The 21,408-nt window shown below is 36.7% G+C and overlaps 1 protein-coding gene across 3 annotated transcripts in view; it reads right to left on the reverse strand.

The window, feature by feature from the left end:
- Window positions 1-21,408, reverse strand: part of FAT1 (FAT atypical cadherin 1) — a 102,114-nt gene that overhangs the window by 65,929 nt on the left and 14,777 nt on the right. The gene's annotated exons all lie outside the window — the stretch shown is intronic.

The raw sequence follows: 21,408 nt of genomic DNA on the forward strand, positions 1-21,408 counted from the left end.
TATAGGAGATTGTCTAAGCCAGAACTGACTAAAGAATTTACACAGCAAGAAGAAATACAACTTTATTTTACAAGCAACTTACTCTACAGGTACAGCCATATTATGCATGTGTCAAAAGGCATGTGGTATGGTGTAACCCATAAGATGGGGGATGAATATCAAATAGTCATGGAGTCATGGAGCCATGGCAGAATAAAACTTCACACTTTCCTTTTCCTGATCCAATCACTCCTACAGGCTGTCTGATTTGAGATATTTTCCTAAGAGAAAATCAACCTGATACATGTCAGGATGAGGAACAGAGTAAGCCCTAGCAACCATTTCAGTGGAAATTTTGAAGAGCTTTGTCATGGCTCTTACTGTTTGTTACACACTCACACACCAGGACTAATCGGAACTGGAGCCAAGATGAGTCAAACTATCACCATGACAGCCAGTCTTGGACTCTGGATAAAGCCACATAATGTGAGTATGCATGATGTGGCACTTCTACTGAGATAATTTACTTCACACAGATACCCACATCTCTATATACTCACAGATACACACCATCAGTCAATCAGGATCTCAGTAAAACTATGCCACTGTTTTCAAAGGAGTTCATTGGGAGAGGAACTAACTCCAAGTATTGTGTGCTTCACACATGACAGACCCTTTTTTGGATACAGTATACTGACTGAGCAAAATATTAAAGAATTACTTATTTATTCATTACTTTCTTTGCCTTGTGAGAAGCTGGTCTGATGATGGCAGGTTAAAATTTTAAGATGTCAATAAGATTACTTCAGAAGGGCTGGAGGGGATTGAAACTGATGGCTAGACTTGCAAGCTCCCATAAATATAGCATTTCAAGCAACATAGCATTTCAGAACTACCACCAGATGTCAGTGTGGAAATTGGTTTAATATAGCATCAAAAGCTACAGAACTGGGGTAAAAAGGAGGAGCACTGCAATTTCAAAATGGACATGCATTACATGCAGTCTAGAAAAGTTTTCCTAAAAGTAAACTACTGGTCTTATAACTTCCTTTTTTTATTTTTTTGCAGAACAACATCATCAACAACTAAGGTCAGGTGTTATTTCTGTACTGATATTTCACATTTCCGGTGTCTCTGCCTCAGTATTTACATTTTGTTTGATGAAAATTTTACTATTATAGCAAAAAGGTAATACTATCCAGTAGTCATTGGATTTGTGCACTGGTTTCCTGAATAGTTTCTGCAAAAATTTGCTCTTAATCATGGACACAGCCTTGAGCACTCAGTTACACAGATTCTACTTTGTAACTCATGGCAGACTTTTTTCATGACTTTACCTCAACCAGGACACTTGCTTGAGAGTAATCAAATTTGTTACTTACTGTGGCCTCACTTCTAAATCTAAAGAGCATACAAATGCTTAATCTTAAATCTGGATGGACTCTATGTATGCCTCGGAATGTTCAGTAAACCTTCATGTCCTACCAAAGAGAAGACTGGATTGTATTAACTTCCTTCTATCAAGGGTTCCAGCAATGCTGCTTTATTACTTGTGATTTGTGCTGAAAAGAGCAACTGTTTTCATTTTACACATCCCACTTTCTAAACAGTGGCTGCATCAGAACTGGCATATTAATTTAAACACAGCTTTGACTGATTCTAAAGAAAGATAAAAAGAGACTCTTGAGGAAATGAAGCTCACTTCCTGCAATATGCTCACCAAACATCTACAAATTCTACCTCCCTAGTTACCAAAGCCCTCCTCAAGTAAAAGGTTGACTGAACCTATTTTGCTTTTGTAGTGTATTAGTTCTACATGTCCATTCCCTTAAGTCACATCCATCACATGGAATAAGAGGAAAAAAAAGTACCATGCCCAAAAAATTAGTATCTCAAAAAGAAATATGTGGAAAATCTTGCAGTATGATACAGTGCACATGGCAACTTTGTCTTTTGGTTAATTTTTCATTTCAAATTAGATCTGCATATATAATGTTACTTCTGTATATTTTACATAGACTTTGCAGAGTGTTCAAAAAAAGGCTTAGAATCTGTCTGATGATCTGACCACTGGACCCATCATGTGACACAGGTTCCCCAGTAGGACAGCTCTGGCTTCCAGAATGGCCCAATTTCCTACAGGGGCACTCACACTCTAAGCATGCATTAGTCAAAGTAGCAGGAAATTTCACTGGTTTTCCATTTTTCTCATGCTTCTCACTAAACTGATCCTGAATTTGAGGATGAACATTTATTTCTTAATGTGGCCTTTATAATTCCAATCTGAAATAGAAAGCATCCAGGAAAACAATTTTAAGATCAGTCACCTATGCAAAAGCATGTACCTAACTGTTTAACACCAATAATGAACTGGTTAATTCCTGAGTATTTTTTTTTTTTAAGGTACAAAGGACACAGTTTAAAATAGATGCAATAGACAGGTATGAATATGCAAGTTGGGAAACTTGGGTTTGTGGATGTCCTACCCCTGGAATTGTTCAAGGCCAGCTTGGATGGGTCTTTAAACATCCTGGTCTAGTGAATGGTGTCTCTGCCCATGGGCACAGAGTTGGAACTAGGTGAACTTAAAGGTTCTACAATTTCATGATTACTAGAGACAGGCATCGCAGCTAAGTGGATTGACTACTTTGACAATATCAAAAATGAAGACTCAAAATAACATTCCCCCATTGTAAAAAGCTATGAAAAAGGGAACAGGAAGATACAGAACAAAAATTTCCCTTCAGCCTTCACATATTGAGAGCTATGGAGGAAAGGCCACCACACCTAGGTCTGCTCATTGCTCAAAGCTGCAGGCAGTATGGCAAGGGAAGGGATGACTGGTCTATTAATATGACTCAGCTTTCTTCCTGATGTTTGAACCCAGCAATAAAATGGAACAGATAGACTAGTCCAGCACACATCTAGGGGTGGGGGCAGGCTCAGACAATCAAAACTTGAATTTCTTCTGGTTCTACATCAGCTTCTATGTCACAAAATACAATCAAAACTAAACACACATAACTGTATGAAGTACTTCAGTTTTTTCTCTACCCCCTCAAAAATCTGATCTTACACAAGTTATTACAAAACACCATCCTATTGCCACTGCTCTAGTTGAAATTGCTCCTGCTTCTGAAAGTTTAACACTAAACCTTCCTGATTTTGCCTATGAGACCACTAATAGCCTAATTTTTAATTTCTATTGAACAATAATGAGCAAAACTGCATGAAAACTTCAGTAGCCTACTACTACTTCTAAGGAACAGAAGCTCAAAAAAATTGACTGATTACTTTTGTTAACAAGGATAACAAGCATTCTCCTACCAAATCACAAGTCTAGAATCAGTCCTTTAAGTACCATTGGTCCTTGTCTCAGTTTTCTGCTTTTGCAAATATTGACTACAGTAGCCTATTTTACATATTAGGGCAGCATAAGACTGCATGCTGCCTGAAAGCCAGCACTCAGCACTTGTGTAGTTTATAAATTCACTGGTTTCTAGTTCCAGTGGTTCTCAAGGTAACAGAGAAAAAAAAACCGATCAGGACTCCTCTATCAAACAGAAATAAAAAAAAATCTAATAAGAGTTAATTAGTTTTAATCTTGCAAACATCTAGATCCATTAAGCATCAGTAAGATATTGATCATATCATCAGTTTCAACAGCATGTTTTGGCTCCTAGAAAGAATTTTTCCTTTTCTCTTCGAGTGGTACAAGGCACATTTAAGGAATACACCTAAAGTGCCTTTACTGTATCTTCAATGCTGTAAAAGCTCCATCTCTGCTCTAACTCTTCTCCCATTCACAGAATATCTTTAATCAGCAGGTTTCCCACCCATTCTCTATGCTAAGGTAGTTGGCTAATTTTGACTTTTACAAGCCATTTGCTTTTTATGTAGCAAGACAAGTTGAGAAATCTGCTAACGAATCCTTCACATATATGGTAATCTCAAAGACTTCCAAACATTGTTATTCAAAATACAAGGTGAAGTGAGGATTCAAAAAGCATTTTTCATTTGACTGGCTGTGCAATCTTGAAACCTTTCAGGTGGTCATGATAAAAAGAAATTTAAATTCAGTTACTAACCACCAGAGGGGAGCACAAAAGAGCTCTGATGAAATGTTTCTCAGTCATCTGCAAGAGGACATCAGAATTGATTTTACAATATTCATATGTCTGAAATTTTAGACTAGATATTGTTCCCACTTGATGCAGTAAGACTTTTCTATCAATTTCATTAAAGGAAGGCAAAATTCCTAAGTGACTACTGTAGAATAAGACAGAATTTAATGTGGAGGAATAAGATGGCATATGAATACAGCAACTGGGGAAAAAGTTGAAAGAGTAACCCCACTGTTAACAAGAATCAACACTTCCCCCAGTTTAAATCCCACAACACAAATCACTAAAACCAAAGTCACTCTTAAAAACAAAAGTAAGCATAAAATAAATCTCAAATCTGACGCTCTCACATATGCCAATTTTATCTAATTAACAAATGCTCAAACTATAATACTCCCAATTCCCAGGGATGATCCTCCTTAAGTGTGCTTATCCATAAGAACACTAATTAACAATATTAATGATTCCATAATGGAAATCAAAACCTGCAATCATTTCTCAGCAAAGCATGAAAATGCAGTTTAGCAGAATTTGCCCCGGGAATGACATCTGAAGCAAACTAAGAAATCCCTGGCCTGGAACATGATGCTTGAAATCTGATTACCAACTCAATTAATCTATGTTCTAATAAACTGGGTAAATCAAAAAGCTTCTTCAGCTGCTTTAAAAGCCATTTGGAGGGCTAGGGGGAAAGCAGTATTTTACAAATTGCACGAACAAAAGTTTTGATCTAGTAAGACCTTCAGAAACAACCAATTCAAATCCAAGTTTCAGAAGCCAGTGGATTGAGTCTGTTATAAACACGGAGACAGGCTGTCCTCAATGGCACTAGACTGCCAGCACACCAACCCAGACTGCAACTGTCCTGAATTCTAAACAAACAGCAAGTCACTGCAGGGTAAACTACTCCTAAGGCCTGCACACTCTTTTAAACTACAAATAAAATTGCTCAGCACATGCTGCATTTTACTATGTGAATCTCTATGACCTCCAGATAGGCAACATACATTTTTCAGAAGTTACTATGTGAACAAGGGTTCAAAGGGTCCCAGCTCCCAGAAGTTTACTTGCCAGTTTTTCTGAGAAAATTTCTGCTTTGCATTTGGTGAAACTTTGCTTAAGTTGTTGTTAAAACAAAGAAAGAGTTTGTTAGTGGTTTGGCTACCTTCCTAAGTAAAGTCTTATTTAATAAAATACTATCATACTTTGGCTTCTAATGTTTTACAACTCAAAACAGACAGTTTTCAGGTTGCTACTAAAATCTCCATGATTACATGGCTAGAATAGGCCAGAAAAAAAAAAGACATTTTATAAAGATGGTATTTTCAACTTCTGATTTTTTGCACAGCTCATTTTATTTAAAATAGCATCTATTCTAGCCAATAACTTTGTTAATAACAGTGCAGTTCTTCAAACATATCCAGATCAAACACTGATGAACACACATTACCTCCTATTCATCTCTTCTTATATGCTCTGTTTTTCCTAATTATTTTTTTTTTTAACATTATTACCTATCATGATGTGATTAGCATCTCCTGAGCTGTATAAATGCAGAGGCCACAGCAGAGAAGACAGGATTAAAAAAACCAAAAAACAAACAGTCCCCTGCCCCTCAAAAACTGGCACCCACAAGAAACCAGGAAAGAGCATCTGGCATAAAGAAAGATGCAGTGCTTGTCTGCTTCTCAGCAACCCCAGGGTAAAAGAGTGTGGATGTGTTGAAGAGGAACACATCCACTCTCTTTTACCCTCTTTTTCCCCTTGAGTAACTTCCAGAGGCACAGTGAAACCAGGACAGCTGGCAAGTGCAACCCTGTGTGCTCCTGTGTGTAACACATAGGGGTTTTTCACTTGTTTTCTTTTCCTCCACTTTATGATCCCTGTCAGAAATGCTAAGAAGAAGGAAGATGACTTGGAAAAAAAAGTGCATTTATTAATAGTTAAGGTATCTACCCAAGATAAAAGAGACTACAGCCGAGTACAGTGCACTATTTACAAGGACTACACCCATCTGTAATACTAACTGTGGCCAGTGTCATAGCTCAGATTCTTTCCACTTTTACAGCAATTAAAAAAAAAAACCTCTATCTGTGTTTCTGTTAACTTCTCAACTTCCTTCTGATAACTTCTGAAGCTTCTGGTCACGACTGTAATCTGACATTGGGAAATGCCTTGAAGCAGCAGTCACAACCCTGCATACCATAAAATGTTTTATAATTTGAAGGTTTTGAAACATGTAACCTATTGAACTCTGAAGAACAAAAATTATTCTTTCCCCGAGGCCACTGTGCTACTGTAACTCAGGCCTCTTCCAAGCACCAGTGTGTAAGAGACAACTAAACCTAAAGTCTACCATGTTTCTAAAATAGCAGCCAATGCTAATGTCAACAAAATTTAATAGTATTTGATCACTCAAGTGTAATAAATAACCACTTAGTAAAACCAAAACAAAGACAGCACAATATCACATCAGGCCTAATTCTACACAAACCAACTATCCTTAAGCACTGAAAATTTTATGCATGTCCTGCCACAAAGACAACAAACTATTCAGTACATAAAACATCATCTGAAAAGCCCAAAATCTCCATCCTGTTAAGTCCATAAAACAATCTCCCTCTAGAGAAGGAATGGCATGAGATTCCTCTTGCAAAAGTGAAATGTCAGCTCATCCACTCAACAAACACAGCAGAATACCAAGAGAGGCACAGCAATCTAACTCCTGAAACATTAAAGACTTGTGGCAGGCAGTGTGAACTTTTTACAAAAGTATATACAATCTCTTCTTTTAAGAAAAATATTATTTTTGACAAATAAGCTGAACTGGAAAAGTTCCTTACTTTTATTGTGTGTGCTCTTTGAACAGGAAGCATTACTTATTACGCCTCTATGGAACAAGGTGCAAAAGCCATCCAGAGAAATATGATTTGCTTTTCACCTCCATAGCAATTTAAATCTTATCACTGACAATGCAAGCTACTCAGACTTCTTGCATCTGAAGATTCACACAGACTAAACTGTACTGTTTCAGAATATAAATAATCCTTTCTTGCAGCTCTGAAGAAGAGCAAAAAGTTGTAGCAACTATTGCTTGCCTTTGAATCACACATGAACAAGAGATGTTCACTGCTTTTCACTCACCTCTTCTGCAGAAGCATTAATTAGGCAAATTATTGTAACCTGGCAACAAACCATTGATGCTGTGTTTTCCATACCTCAAAGTGAGGTGACTTGTCTGCAAACACGTCTGAGGAATATCAATGTGCAAAACTAATGATTCAGTCTAGTTTGAAATAGTTGATTTTTCCCTTTTCAACCACTCAGAAATTCTTCTGGTTTGCCTAAGCTGAAATGCAAATTAACACCTTCTGATATATTTTTTAAATAATTTGGTGCTTTACCTTTTACATGCATCCTGGTTAATTGCATTTTAATGTCATCGGTGAAAAAAAACCCACCAAAAACCAACCAAACAACGAGCTTCTCATGTACCCCAAGATAATATTGTCTAGCATACAATATAAATACCAATCATTATAAATTATTTGGTTTGTTCTGAAAGTTAACGCTTGTCATATATATTTTACAGATTTTACACATTTGTTTCTTTAAATATTAAATAAGTTACTATACAGTGGTTTTAATTCATTTTTATGTGTATATAACATTTATTTTTTATCATAAATTTATTTTTTATAAGAAAGGCAATGAAAAAACCTCAACTTCACAATTTCAGCTTCAGAGAATGCACTGAAAAATTTCCCTCAGGAAAAGCCACAAAAAAGTGCTTAAAATAGGCTGAAAGTATCATATTGGAACTACAAGTCTTGTGTCAGCATGTATAAGGGCAGATTCCAGGAAATGTAATTAAATTTTGTTTATAGGTCTTTGACATAGAAAGCTATACACATTTCAGGTTGTGTTTTGTGGACTACCAGCTGAGAAATCATGCTTAGCTAGAAGTGTTAAATGGAAAGCAACTCCTGTTGCTGTTTCAAGGACAAATTACTCTTTCTGAAACAAATCAAGGCCTGGAAAGTTTCAAAAAAAATCATGATCAATATCAGTAAGTTGATGGAACTGCAGCAGTAGCAAGAACTTAAACGTGTAGAGTCCCCCACTGCTTTCTTTCTTTCCAGGGACCAGTTAGTGCAAGTTCTGGGAGATGGAAGGGGAAGAGTATCACTGTAAGGCACACAGAACACCCTCAAACAGAGTAGAGGAACCATCACCAGCAGAGCAGATTTAAAATTAAAAAAAAAAAAAAAAAAAAAAGGTCTAAATGGAACAAAGAAAAACCTCAATCATAATAAAATGATGTTTTATATCTCAAATTTAACTTCACTACTTCACTGAACGGACTAGATGTAGCAAAATATATAGCCAAATCCACTTTTGTAGCAGTAGCTTAAGTAAATGTGATATTAGAACAAGTTCTCAAACTCCCCAGGTTTCCTTAAAAAACTACTGTATTTGAAATTAAAGAATTTCTGTGACACTAATGGAACAACAGCAAGAGCAATCACTGAAACAGACACTATCAGTGTCCAGTGGAAAAAAAAAGTGTCTCACTTTTCCAAGCCCTTATCAAGGCTGTACTTTTAAAATATTTGAAATTATCAAGGCTGTCCTTTTAAAATATTTTTTTGGGACAAAAACTTGGCATCCAAAGAGCCTCTGCATGTGGTCAAACCCAAACCTTGACATAAAACTTAAAACCACAGAACAGTTTATGCATCAGTTCTGTGCTATGAATGAACAGCAGTAACTTTAACGGTGTTCAAGTGGAGAGAGAGAAAGCGTCACTACTGCCCTCTGCTATGTACAGCTTATAAACCAGGTAGGTAGAGAGATTTGAAGAAATACAGAATGTCCATCAGTTAAGTGCATCTCTCCCTTAAATAAGCATCTAGAGATTGTACAAAGACCTAGAAGTAAAGATGTGCATCGTTAAAGCTCTACGCCAAAAACTGACTATATTTTAAAACATTGAAAAAACAGATTGATCATGTACCATTATCATATAAATGGGTAAAGTCAAATAAAAATTTATAAAAACGAGAACTGTAAACAATTAGAACCAGTAACATTTTAACTTCTAGTTCCTGCCACTTTACTTGCTGCACATTTCTATAAAAAACAAGTCAAATGAACAGAAAACACAGTGTTCGGACCATTTATAAAAGAAAAATAGTTTTTATGTATGTTCCTAAAACTGTCTACATAAAATATTATGCCCAGAAATTATGATTTGGTACTAGGTAGTCTGGGCTACAAGCAATAAATCTCCTAAGGTCTGCAAACATTGTGAACTTTCAGGAAGTTGGGGGGTTGGCAAAGGGGAATTTTTGCAATTAGAAGATCCGTGATGGCGCTCCCTTAGAACTCAACTGATTACTTCCAGTTCAAAAAATCTTTTGGGACAATGGCAGACAGCTCCCATTGTCAGCCTCATTTATGGTTATTTTAATAGTTCCAGCTTATATCAGCTAGGCGGCTTGTATGTCAAGCTTTTGGGCAGGCAATATAATTGCTGTACAGAGGAACAGTACCATGTTGCTAAAGCTCGATATGGAGAGACATAAAAACCCCCTGATGAGTCCACATTAGGGAAATGTAATGTTAACTCATATGCCAATAGCAAAAATTATTGCAATACAACCACACAGGATCTACACTGCCTTGAGGAGACAGCAACTAAAGCAAGGTTTGCTGTTAAGATGACCAGTCATTCAGGATTTGAGAGAAAGTTTGCTGAAAAAATCATGACTGCACTTCAACATCAAAATTACAGCAGGTTTATAAAATACTAGAGAAAGCAGGATGGACAAACTGCCAGCAGGTTCTGGCCCAAGCATGTGGGATTTCAGAACCCACAAAAGCAGCTTCTCTTACTGTGTCACACAAGCAAGGTTTGTAGGATCTGGGGCAAGTCATTGCTCTGCCACCCATCCCTCATTCAGGACAGTTTTTTGTCTTCAGATAAAGACACAACAAGTTTCTATGTCCCAAGAAACTCAGTTACACAGTATTATAAAAGTAGAATAAGGAACGACATTTAAGCAAAACACCTTGGAACAATATTGCTGAGCTGTTTTAAGCTAAGTTACCTTCACGACCAAGAAAATTTCTCCTAAAATGTAGGTGATTCACAAACAAGCAAAGGCTTTTACAGGTCCACTGTTTGTTTACTTATGAACATCAAGGACAAAGAAGAAAATGAATTAATTAATTTTTTATAAAGAATGTGTACTTGCCTCTGCATGAGAAATGCGAAGGACGAATTTCTATATTCTTTATTAAAGTTTATAAGAATTTCTTAAATACACAAATTAAGAAATATATGCTCTTTAGAACTCTGGATTCACCAGTGACTGCAAAATCCCTCTTCACTTCTCTATTAGTCTTCTTACTACTAAGGAATTGTTGACAATGAGTGCGGTAAGTCTTATAATTTAGCTGGGAAATGGGGAGCCTCTGCAGGGGAAATTCCTCTGCAAACGGCCCCAGGAATTTCAAAACTAACTGGAGTTGACAGATTAACCTAGGTCCCCCTTAGGCAGAAGAAGAGTCTACAAGGAAAATAATGAGACGCATGGGAAGCCAATTATGCACAAGAGCAACACATTTAATTGTTCAGAAACTGGTTTGTTGATCCAGAAGGATCTAGCTGTTTAGACCTCTGCAAACTATTAAAACCTGGACAATTCTCCAACAAGTATACTTTGAAGTTATTAAACTTAACAGATAACAGGTTTTTTCTGTAAATTTCAGGGTTTAGTGACCATCTTAAATAAGGGAAAATTGTTCCATGTATCCCAGGAATACCTTTCCTGCACACACTGCATTTCTCTCAGTTTCCCTTTTTGGTAGCAATTTGAAACTGCAGCTTACCTCTTATTTCTTCTGCAAAACACTGAAGGCCCAGCAAGTCAAACAGAGCAGTCCTATCCTTCAGAAAGACACTGTTACAGCTGTGTTCCACAACAACTCTAGCTCATGACTAACCCGCCACAAAAAAATTGTTGTTTAGCACATGTGTGTGTTATTTATGCATGGCTGTGGTTTGGACTACTGCAATTTTGCTTCAAGCTTTCAGTCTCCAAATTATTTTCAGTTGCAGAAACTGCTGGTTAGCAATGACAGCTTCCAGACCAGCTCTGAGCAAGAAAAGATACTGATATCTATCAGAAGGGAGGTAGCACACTGAGGAATACTGGAAATCAGGCTGTTAATGCTGTTCATGTTACTGCACCAGGTAGCTATATACACAAAAGCACTTAATTACTGCCAACAGAAATGCTGCTCCCAAGCAGATTTCTGTGTACAAAGAAGATCTGATATACCTCTGGGCATGCTAATGCTAGGAGAACAAAGCAAATTGACATAGTCATGAAATGAAAGCATCTGGGATCCAGTGACATCAAAAGACATTTTCATCCTTGTTCTGACAAAGTCAGATGTATTAACCTATAAAGTATCCACTTATTTATTCAGACTTTATTTCTGCTCCTGTATCCAGAGGGGATTCTACATTGATCAATACCTGTTAAACTAATTTTTTTATTAGCCTTATTTGCCTTTGCATATGAATCAAATTAAACAAAAGGCCAAACAGAGAAATTATCCTGAACTTGTCTGGTTCTGAGTAAAATTTTAAAGCCAGAGAAATCCTGAAGGTAAAGAGTTTTGGCACCATAAAATTATGTTTATTCTCTTTGGTTAGGATTAAGGTATCAAGCAAATGAGAAATCCTCCATTTGCAAGCAAATTCTTAGAGCAGACTGAAGAATCAATACTAACATCTAAAAAGAAGACTTGTAACTAGAAAACTAGAGATTATTTATCAGATGTCAAGCATTCTTATTTGTGGGGGCCCTGGATGCTTGCCGGGAAATAGTTTCAGTCTTTCTCATATAAACAATGGAACACTGCACATGGAGTCTTAATCAACACTCTCCAGAATAAAAAATTACTAATGGTAGTAGAAATTAATGCATGTTACAGTTAAAAAGTATAAACCCCTATACATTTAATTCATTTTATTGCTTACTAGGCAAACCTGCAAGCATTTGGATAAATAAAGACCACAGAGTCTCTTTGACAGAATTTCCATTGAAAAAGCTCTTAGTTACTCTCCACAGAAACATTTTTTGCTGAAGATAACTGCACCCTTTGTAACAATACCAAAGGAAATGAGTGTGATGAATAATTGCTTTTCATAAACCAATAATTTGTCATAAAGCCTTAACAGAAGTAGATCAACTCTGTCAGCACTGAAACACTGTAAATGAAAGAACAATATGATATTGTAGGTAAGTAGCAGACCATTTAGGCACAAAATGCATTTTGTTCCTAACCACTGAGGATTTTCTTGTTTAAGAAATTCACAAATACAAAGCGACAAGACTGAGTTGCACCAGGAGACCTTCTCAAATCTGTATCTGTGCATAGCTGTTGTCAAAAAGACACCCTCCAATTGGTTATTCTTGTGTTTGACTAGACTGAATGACTCAGTTTCCAAAGTATTTTTTTATCATCCCTGGAATTACAAAAATAGAATGGCATGTATGTCTTATTCCATTTCCTCCCATCATCACATACTGAATCAATATTCACTCAAACATTTACTCCAGTAATCAGCAGTAATCTTGCTCTCACTCAAACGGTCACTCCCTTCACTTCTTACTAAACAATACACATTAAAACTGATGTGTCATTTGAGTCAATGGCAACTTGACAACTCATTTTCCACTAACAATTTTTGAACCTTCTTACACTTTCCTCCTCTACCTTAACTGTAAGGATTCAAGTCAGTTCAAAATTTCACCCTTCAGTATGAACATTCTGAAGCAAGCAACAAGCAAACTGAAAAGCCCAAATTCTATGATAGTTTTTGTTTTTATATTTACAAGCACAGTTCTAGATCTGTTGTTCTCTCTACTTAACAGACAAGGCCCCACTCAGAAACTGGATTAGGAATGGTGTAAAATAGTTTGGACTATGAACTGCTTAGATGTTGTCACTTTTTTTTTTTTTTGAGCCATGTTTTGCTTATATTCATACACTTATTAACAAATTGCCATCTCTTCTTACAAAGTTTTTTACTTTAAAACTCCTGTCTAGACAAAGACAGGCAACCCAAAATATTGCTGTACTAACTAAGAGTACAGGTAGAAAGCACACAGATATAACCAAACATCAAAGAAAGGCACAGGTCATTTTCCCATTTCTGAATTATCTGCTGAAATTGATACTGTAATATTTAAATTACCTTTAAAGTGAACTACCACAGCAGACTACTTATGTGAAGAAATAATCATCTTTCCTTCCCCCCTCCCAAAGTAACTAACATTCCTTGCACAGGCAGTTGCACAATTGTTAATCATTAACTGGTTTTGAAATAATGATGGAGAGAAACTCTTAGCTATTTCTCACAATGGTACACCAACGAAATCTTTAGAACAGAAGATGAAGTGAATACTGTAAAATTATTCACTCTAAGATGCTGTATTATCATAGCTCATTCAATATCCTGCTGACAATATTAGTTGCTGTAAACAAGAATTTCTGTGTTCAAACCTAAGTAATTAACTCAAATTTTATTAATAAAAATACAGCACTTTTAGCTAAAACAGAAAGAGATATCTTTGAAGAAGATGAACTATGGTACTAATATCTTGAATAATAAAATAATACATATGGCCAGAATTGCAAGACCAAATATAATAGAGGCATAACCAATGCACACATTCCAATCTTATCTAGAATCACTTTGATTCACTCTACCTTGCTTTCATTACAGGAAGGGCACAGCAAGGGCATTCCTCTCAGATCAAACAGAAAATTCCACAGACAGAAGTTTCCACATGTCTGATTCGTTGCAGATTAAACCCTTATCATTACACAGCAATCTCTAATTTTCATAGAGACAGGATATACCCTGTCATGGCAAATCTACAGGCAAAGGGGGGAGGAGGATGAAAAATAAATAATTATAACCCCCCTGTAGAATGGAGCTGTATTCCCTGCAAAAGAGCTATACATGTCACTCTCACAGGTTTAAATTAGAAGGCCATTCCGTAATCACGCTTCTTGCATTTTGAAATTTGTAATATAATAACCTTTTAAGCCTTAAATCCTACACAAAATATGAACAAGCACTCTATGATCAGCAACTTCAAAACCAAAACTCAGTAATTTTCACTTTCTGGTGTATAGAGGTGGTATCAGGCTTTTGCATCAGGAAAAATAAAATATCTTTATTGATATTATATCTTTATTAATAATGTCTTTATTACAAACACCCAAAATGATTGATTTAAGATACATGCAGATTTTGGAAATGAGTCATGTCAGAAAGGATTATTCTAGGTAGAAGATTAGCCAACAAAGCAATGCAACTACTGTATTTTCTATGTGTAACTTTCCCAACGTACAGCAGATATTCAGTTCTGTTATCAGCAATACCACACTGACAAGTTTGCAAAGACAGAACTCTGAGCCAAACAAACTATTAATGACCACCACTACTAGTAGGTCAAGTCAATTTATATCCACTAACCCAGCAGTTTGCTCTGTGACCCTAATGCCAATCCAAACTATGAAACTACTTCTAAGAACCATGAACATGTTGATTATCCTTGTTCACAAGTAATTTTAAATTAAAAAGAAGCAGCAATTAGAATCACAGATAGAACACAAGGAGCTTGGGGAAGCCTCATTTCTGAACATGGAAACGATTTGTTGCACTCCTGTTGCTAGATTCTTTGGATACTTCAGTTTTTCCAAAAAAACCCTCTCTGATGGCACTGGAATGCTAGAGATTTTCTTTTCCTGAGCTTCATGGAGAGTGATGAATGGAAAATTCATTATTGGTCACATTCAGATGTCCAGTGTAATTAAGTCACAGATGCAGTAAGAATAATATATAGATTAAAAAAATGGACCTGCAAAACCTAGCTTCAGCAGAGCCCAAAGTATTTTTAAATCCAAGTTCTAAAGCTGCAACTACTGCATGTAAGAAGTTCTGGAAGTTTGCCAAATGCTCATGTAGGTTTGTCCTTTGTTAAATATGTCCAAATGCTGTATGATTAAAGTCTAAAATCTTCAAAGAAAAGAATAAACATTATGCAATCATTTCAAGCTCCCCTCCTTTGACCTTAATATGTACTTCAAAAGCTCAGCAGATGCTTAGTAGGAAATAAATCCCCAATTTAACAGATGTCCCAACAGTGATATAGCAAGATGCACCTTCCATAGCTTTTGGTGACCCTTCCCTTTTATTATTTCTCTGCTCACAAGGACTTTTCAAGTCAAAGAGAGAGCCAAGTAAGTTAATAGGCCCTTAGCATCTATTCTGCTGCCTGAACTGATTGCTGTTTATAAGGTAAATCTTTGGGACCACATGTGGCTCAGTCCCAGTTCATCTCCTACAGAGACACAGCCCCCAGGCAGCTCTGTTTGCATCAAACCAAGCTGTAACCCAATCAACACCTTTCACAACAGAACAATCCCTTACTTTCAGCATGCCTGCAGTAGAGGAGGGGAGCCTCAGCTTTTGTGTGGGATCCCTATTTGGCAGCTAAGGTGATGTTTTACTCAGTAGGATACCTAAGAAAATTCAAACTACTTTGGAAGATGCCCCTGCCAACAGAAAACATAAGATGAATATGTTTGTCTAAAACTAATTCAGCTTTTTCCAAAGACACATTCTAAAAGCTGCATTAACGACCTAATAGCACTTTGGGAGTTGCCACCATCACAAATGCAAATTACATGGTTTTCTTCAAGCCTAAGAAAGAAAAGTAATTCCCTAGCTCCAGGCTGCTCAGGACCTTGGTCCAAACCCAGGCCTACTCAACCCCTGCCAAACTGAAACTCAACATTAGTTCCAAAGGCCAGGCTTAGTTTTATGCACCTAAAAAGAAACACAAATGCAACACCATCTATCACAGTTTAACCTAGTGGCACCATTAGTTCTAGACCTTAGAGTGAACATAATCACACCCTCAGTACAGTAGCAGAAAGCTGCAAACTGCAGTCAAAAGCAGATGGTCCCTGACAGGTCAATCAGGTAACCCCTGCTGAACTGGAGTATTAACTAACATGCACTTAAACTAACTTTTGGATGTGAGATACTTTGCTTGATTGCTGATACCACGGCTGTCTGACACCTGAATTTAGTCATCTTCTAGTAAAATACTTTCTGTATTGCTTTCTATGGATAGCAGCAAATTCAGGTCTTGTCCTCAAGTCTAACAAATAGTGAATCCCTGGATCTTTTATTTCTTTAATCAGACACAACTTGTATTAAATTGCCTCTATACTCTTAGAAGAAAAGTTCTTAGATTTCTCTTAATACTAGAGGAGATCTAAAAGTACAAAAGTCATTATTAGTAAGATGGTGTTGCAACTATTTGTACTGTCTCATAAAAAGAATCTATGTGCCAAAGGACTCATTTTTAAAACCATACCAAATTGGCGGAAAATATATTTTAGTTGCATGAAATTTTAAGCAAATGTTTTTTAAACTCAAAATACTACTCACTTTAGGCACAGTTACTTTTCCTTTTAACATAACTAATTTTTTCTTGCATAAAGGCACAAGTCTGCCTTAATGGCACTGAAGAAAAATCCATAAAACCAAAATGAAACAGACCATCTTCTGCATCAGCTTCACTCTCTTTTCAACATCATACTGAACACAACACAAACCTACTGGGTTATCCTTAATTAGAAAGCAGAAAATAAAACCCCATTTTAGAAACAGTCTACCCAAGTTTTTAGTATCTGTAATTAACAACCACAAGTATGCCTCCTCACTCAATTTGAGTGTCCCACACAGATATGGTTGTCTCTCCCATTTTGCAGACTAAGCTAGAATTTAAGCTCTGCTCCATATATAGCATGCTTGACTACCACTGAAAATTATGGTAGGAAACAGAGGTCATAAAAACATTGGCTAAATGCTTTAAAAAACAGGTCAGAGGGTTTGGGTGGGCATAGTACCATAAGTGGCCTCATTATTTATAGTCACAATAAACACCTCTTTTTCTGGCGGCTCTGGAGAAGCTTGATAAGGACTCCCCTGCCGAGGATTCACAGAAGTGTCAGCAGGAAGGTTGAAATGTGCAGACCTGGTCTAGAGCCAGTGAAGATGTTCTCATGCTGCTCACCTTTCTCAATTAAACACCAAAGGGAGAGAATGCCCAGACAAAGAACAAAATATACCACTAGAAAACATCCTTAACATGTATCAACATTAAAATATCTTTCCAGAGCAGTAAACTACCAAAGTAATCCTTACTTGTTCTGCCCCCTTTTTCTAAGTAGTGTTATTTTTACAAAACTATCCTCACAGAGAAGGCTAAAGAAATTACTATTTCTGCATCTCTGATCTACACTACTTAATGCTTCCAGAACAGCGGTATTTTTTTATTATTTAACACAGATAAAATAAAACTTCTTGAACAGGTATGTTCCCAGACTTTCTCAGAACAAAAAAAGCCCCAATCCAACATACACTTTTACAGAGATTGACACAAAAATACATCTCTCAAACTCTTTCAAGAGCTTTAATTAGACAGTATTCAGACAAATAAATCCTTGCCCTTGTACTGTTCTCCAAAGAAATACGTTTAACAGTTTGTGTTCAAATTCCAAGTGTTGACCTGAAATTCTGTTCCAGATGTCAGTGTGACAACTAACCAGCCAACTCCAGAATCCAAAAATAATCTGTGTAAGTCCTTTGATTAAGAAAAAACTCCCATCTGCTGACTAGAATGTCATTCAAATCTCCAGCATACATTAGAATTAGGTCTTCTCTTAATTGCAAATTGAAGTGCTGATGCAGCCCCTCATTTAAACTATTAACCTTCCAAATTAACATTTATAAGCTTAAGAATTTAACTCTAACTTGGAGTTTACAGAACCTAGTAATCATTCTGAGGTTTTGGTTGTTTTGGTTTTTTTTTGGTTTGGGCTGTTTTGCATGCTGAGGGTTGTTCAGGTTATTTTTTGTTGTTGTTTTAGGTTTGGGGTTTGGTTTCTTGGGATTTTTTTTTTAGTTTGGGTTGGTTTTGTGGGTTTTTTTCAAACTGCATCAGAATAATCTAAATTCTTACTCTAGGACACGTGTGCCTCAGCTACTGAAGAAATTTAACTGCTACAGCTACATGGGCAAATCATTAACTTCAGTACGATGTACTGCAGTTGTACAGAACGCAGTGTAGGATGAAAAAAATGTGCCCAAAAAGCTAATTAGATACCTGGAAGATTAGTCTGTGCTCTGAGCTTTACTCATGACTGTACCTGAGCTAGCTAAGGTAAAACTTTATTGTGCAAAAAGCCACAGCCACTTAGTATTTTGCAGAAATAGAGACACTGTTAATCCTCCTCTCTCTTCAAACACACTGGGAAGAACTACTGCGCTTTGCAGGAATAAAATGCTACCTGAAGACCCCATTCTATGAGGGTCTTCTTAGTTACTTCTCACTTTTAACTGGTCAAAATGCTCACATAAGGAATTTTAACTGCAAAACCTATGTGCCAATGAGACTGCATCAGCGGGCAGAAGCCAAGCAGAAATGCCCTTGTCACAATGTTTGTAAACAAACTCAGTCTATGATATGAAGATACTATAAGAATTAGTCAATCATATTAAACCCATCTAGAATATTCTTTCCCTAGTATCAGCATTACCTGACAAATTACAATTTTTAATTTAATTGTTTATAGCTTTCTTACGATAAGATTTCCTCAACATATTTTTCTGTTCATAGTTTTCAGTGACTACAATCTGACAGATCTTCAAAGACTCAGGAAAAACACTAAGCCAACATGTAACATGGAATTTGTATAGTAGAAGAATGGAAATTATTAAGAACTTCTTGATGTCTTTGTTTTTCCTTATTTTTTTAAATTTAAACTGAAACTAAGTTTTTGCACATCCTGATGTTTATATCCATGGTTTATACAATAAGGGTAACAAAGTATACAGACAGAGCAACTTCAAGATGAAGCATTTAATGAGAGAATGTAAAGAATGTCCTGTATTTGTAAGGTTGCTTAACTAAAATTAACTTAAACCCAAATCATACTAACCTCAGTTTTGACTTAAAATGTCTCCCCTATCTCCAAGTACTTTATGACTGTATCTTCACAACAAACAGACCAAAAACATTCCCAAGCATTTCAACTAGTGTACCAGTAAATTGCTTTTGGTTCGTGCCAATGACTATTTTTCAAAAAGCAGGAGGCACAGTTAGGGGGGAACTGCAGGATTAGGATCCTCAATAGATGATCTGGGTACAGTCACCCTTCCTAAAGGTACAAGAGTTGTTGGTAGATCCAGGCCAGTTGGTTTCTGTTCCAGAAAATGGTGCTGGTTTAAGAGCTATCCACTGGGTGCTTATGTGTTCTGCTCCACTGATGATAGCAGCACTTAAACTTTGCTCATGCTAGTCTTCAAAAAGCTCAAAAGCCAAAGACCACCGAAGAAATGGAGCCTGAAGATATCCCTTATGTACAAATGTTAATGATATCCTGTATTTAAGTTAAGGGATTTACATGAACACTACAAAGCAATGTTAACATACTTATTGCGTGTTAGCCATGCTCTGTTCCTTTTGTGAATATAGTTCAGTACTTTGCTTTACACAGTTAAAATCCTATTCATTCTTCTTAATGAATGCCTTCTCAGCTGGAAATAGTTCTGGCAATATTAAAAATAGCATCCTATAGCCATTAAGCTTTATTGACACTATTTTATGCATACAGAAATAGTGCAATAAAATTAATTTTCTTCCATCTGTCCCTGCTATTTTTTTTACTTGCTCCTTTAATATTCTTTACCGAAACAATTCATTTTTCCTTATCATAGTAGCAAGGTTACACTTGAAAGTTATATGTTTCCAAGGGAAGACTACACAAGAAAGATAAGTACATGAATGGTCCAAACCATGTGACTTGAAAACTCTCCAAATACAAAATAACCAGACACTGGGAAAGTATTAGAAGAAAGTATCATCTCCATACCCCAGTATCTCAGGCTAGACAGATCTTTGTTTTAAAAAAACACAGTCATGCATCTTTTTAAGTCAGCAAATTAGTTTAATCACCTTAAACTTTGTCCGTATCATTAAAGCAGAATTACTGCTATTCTGTAACACCTATGGCCTAATAACTCCAAATCAGGTTAATGAAAGAGCAGTAAGATTCCTGGTAACAAGTAACTACACACCGTAAACACAAGTAATAAGGTTATCATGTATGAGGTTCAGACTGTCACACCATCCTTCACACCATTCTGGAACTAGGCTGCGTACTGTGAAATATCCTCAACTGCAGTTTAGAAAACACCTGCTGGTAGCCTTGCAAGTGGAACTACTTGCTGAGTTTTTGAAAATCAGTTTATAAAATTCACTGTGGCTTGAAATCTTACTGTGCAGGGCCTACATGTAGCACCCAGCACCTGCATGTCTATGGATTGTAAATGCAACCACTCAACTGATTAGTTATAACAGACACCATGGAATTCATTACTCAAACCTTCCTTCACTTCTGAACATCAGTTTCCAGGATGGGCTCCCATCTTCCCTAAACATTTTCAATGAGACCTTTCCTAGGCTAAATGACCCATGGCATCAACAGATCCAGAGTCTGCTGGCTCCTTAGCTATCTAAATTTTGAGCACTAGAAAGCAAAACCATAAAAAACAACCTTGAAACATGGTAAGAACAGCGCTCAGTAATAAGCTACAAGTCCTGATATCTCAAGGAAAAGAGCAATCTGCTTGGAAAAATTCTTTGGTAAGGCCAGATAACTGCTACAGGTATTTCTCAGACTCATTTTTACAGCTGAAAATCAGTGTGGACACTTGCTCAGCACATGCTGGTGCTCCCATGATAATGTCCCATCCAGCCCAGTGACTGACACTGTTCACCTGCCTAAACAACTGGAAGAAGTACAATGAGCTCTTCCCAACACCGCTTTTACAAACTAGAGCTTCCATCTTACTTAGAGGAGTGCAAATACCCAATGGAAAGGCTCCATTCTTACATCTGAAAACCAAAAAGTAAGCAGGAAGACATTCTTCTTTTTCCCTCCTTGCCCACTGAAATAAAAACTGGGACAAGGAAGTTTCAGTATTGCCTTGGTCCCACAGAGCTTCTGCTTTAGTTCTGCTCCAGCAATTGCTTCTGTAATTCTCTGGAGTTGTTCCCAATTGAAGTAGCAGCATGGTATTGACATGATTTATCTCACTTTTACTCTTCTGTGCTAATGGGATTTTGATGGTGCA

Source organism: Serinus canaria, chromosome 4 (genome assembly GCF_022539315.1).
Source record: "Serinus canaria isolate serCan28SL12 chromosome 4, serCan2020, whole genome shotgun sequence".
Classification (NCBI taxonomy): Eukaryota; Metazoa; Chordata; class Aves; order Passeriformes; family Fringillidae; genus Serinus; species Serinus canaria.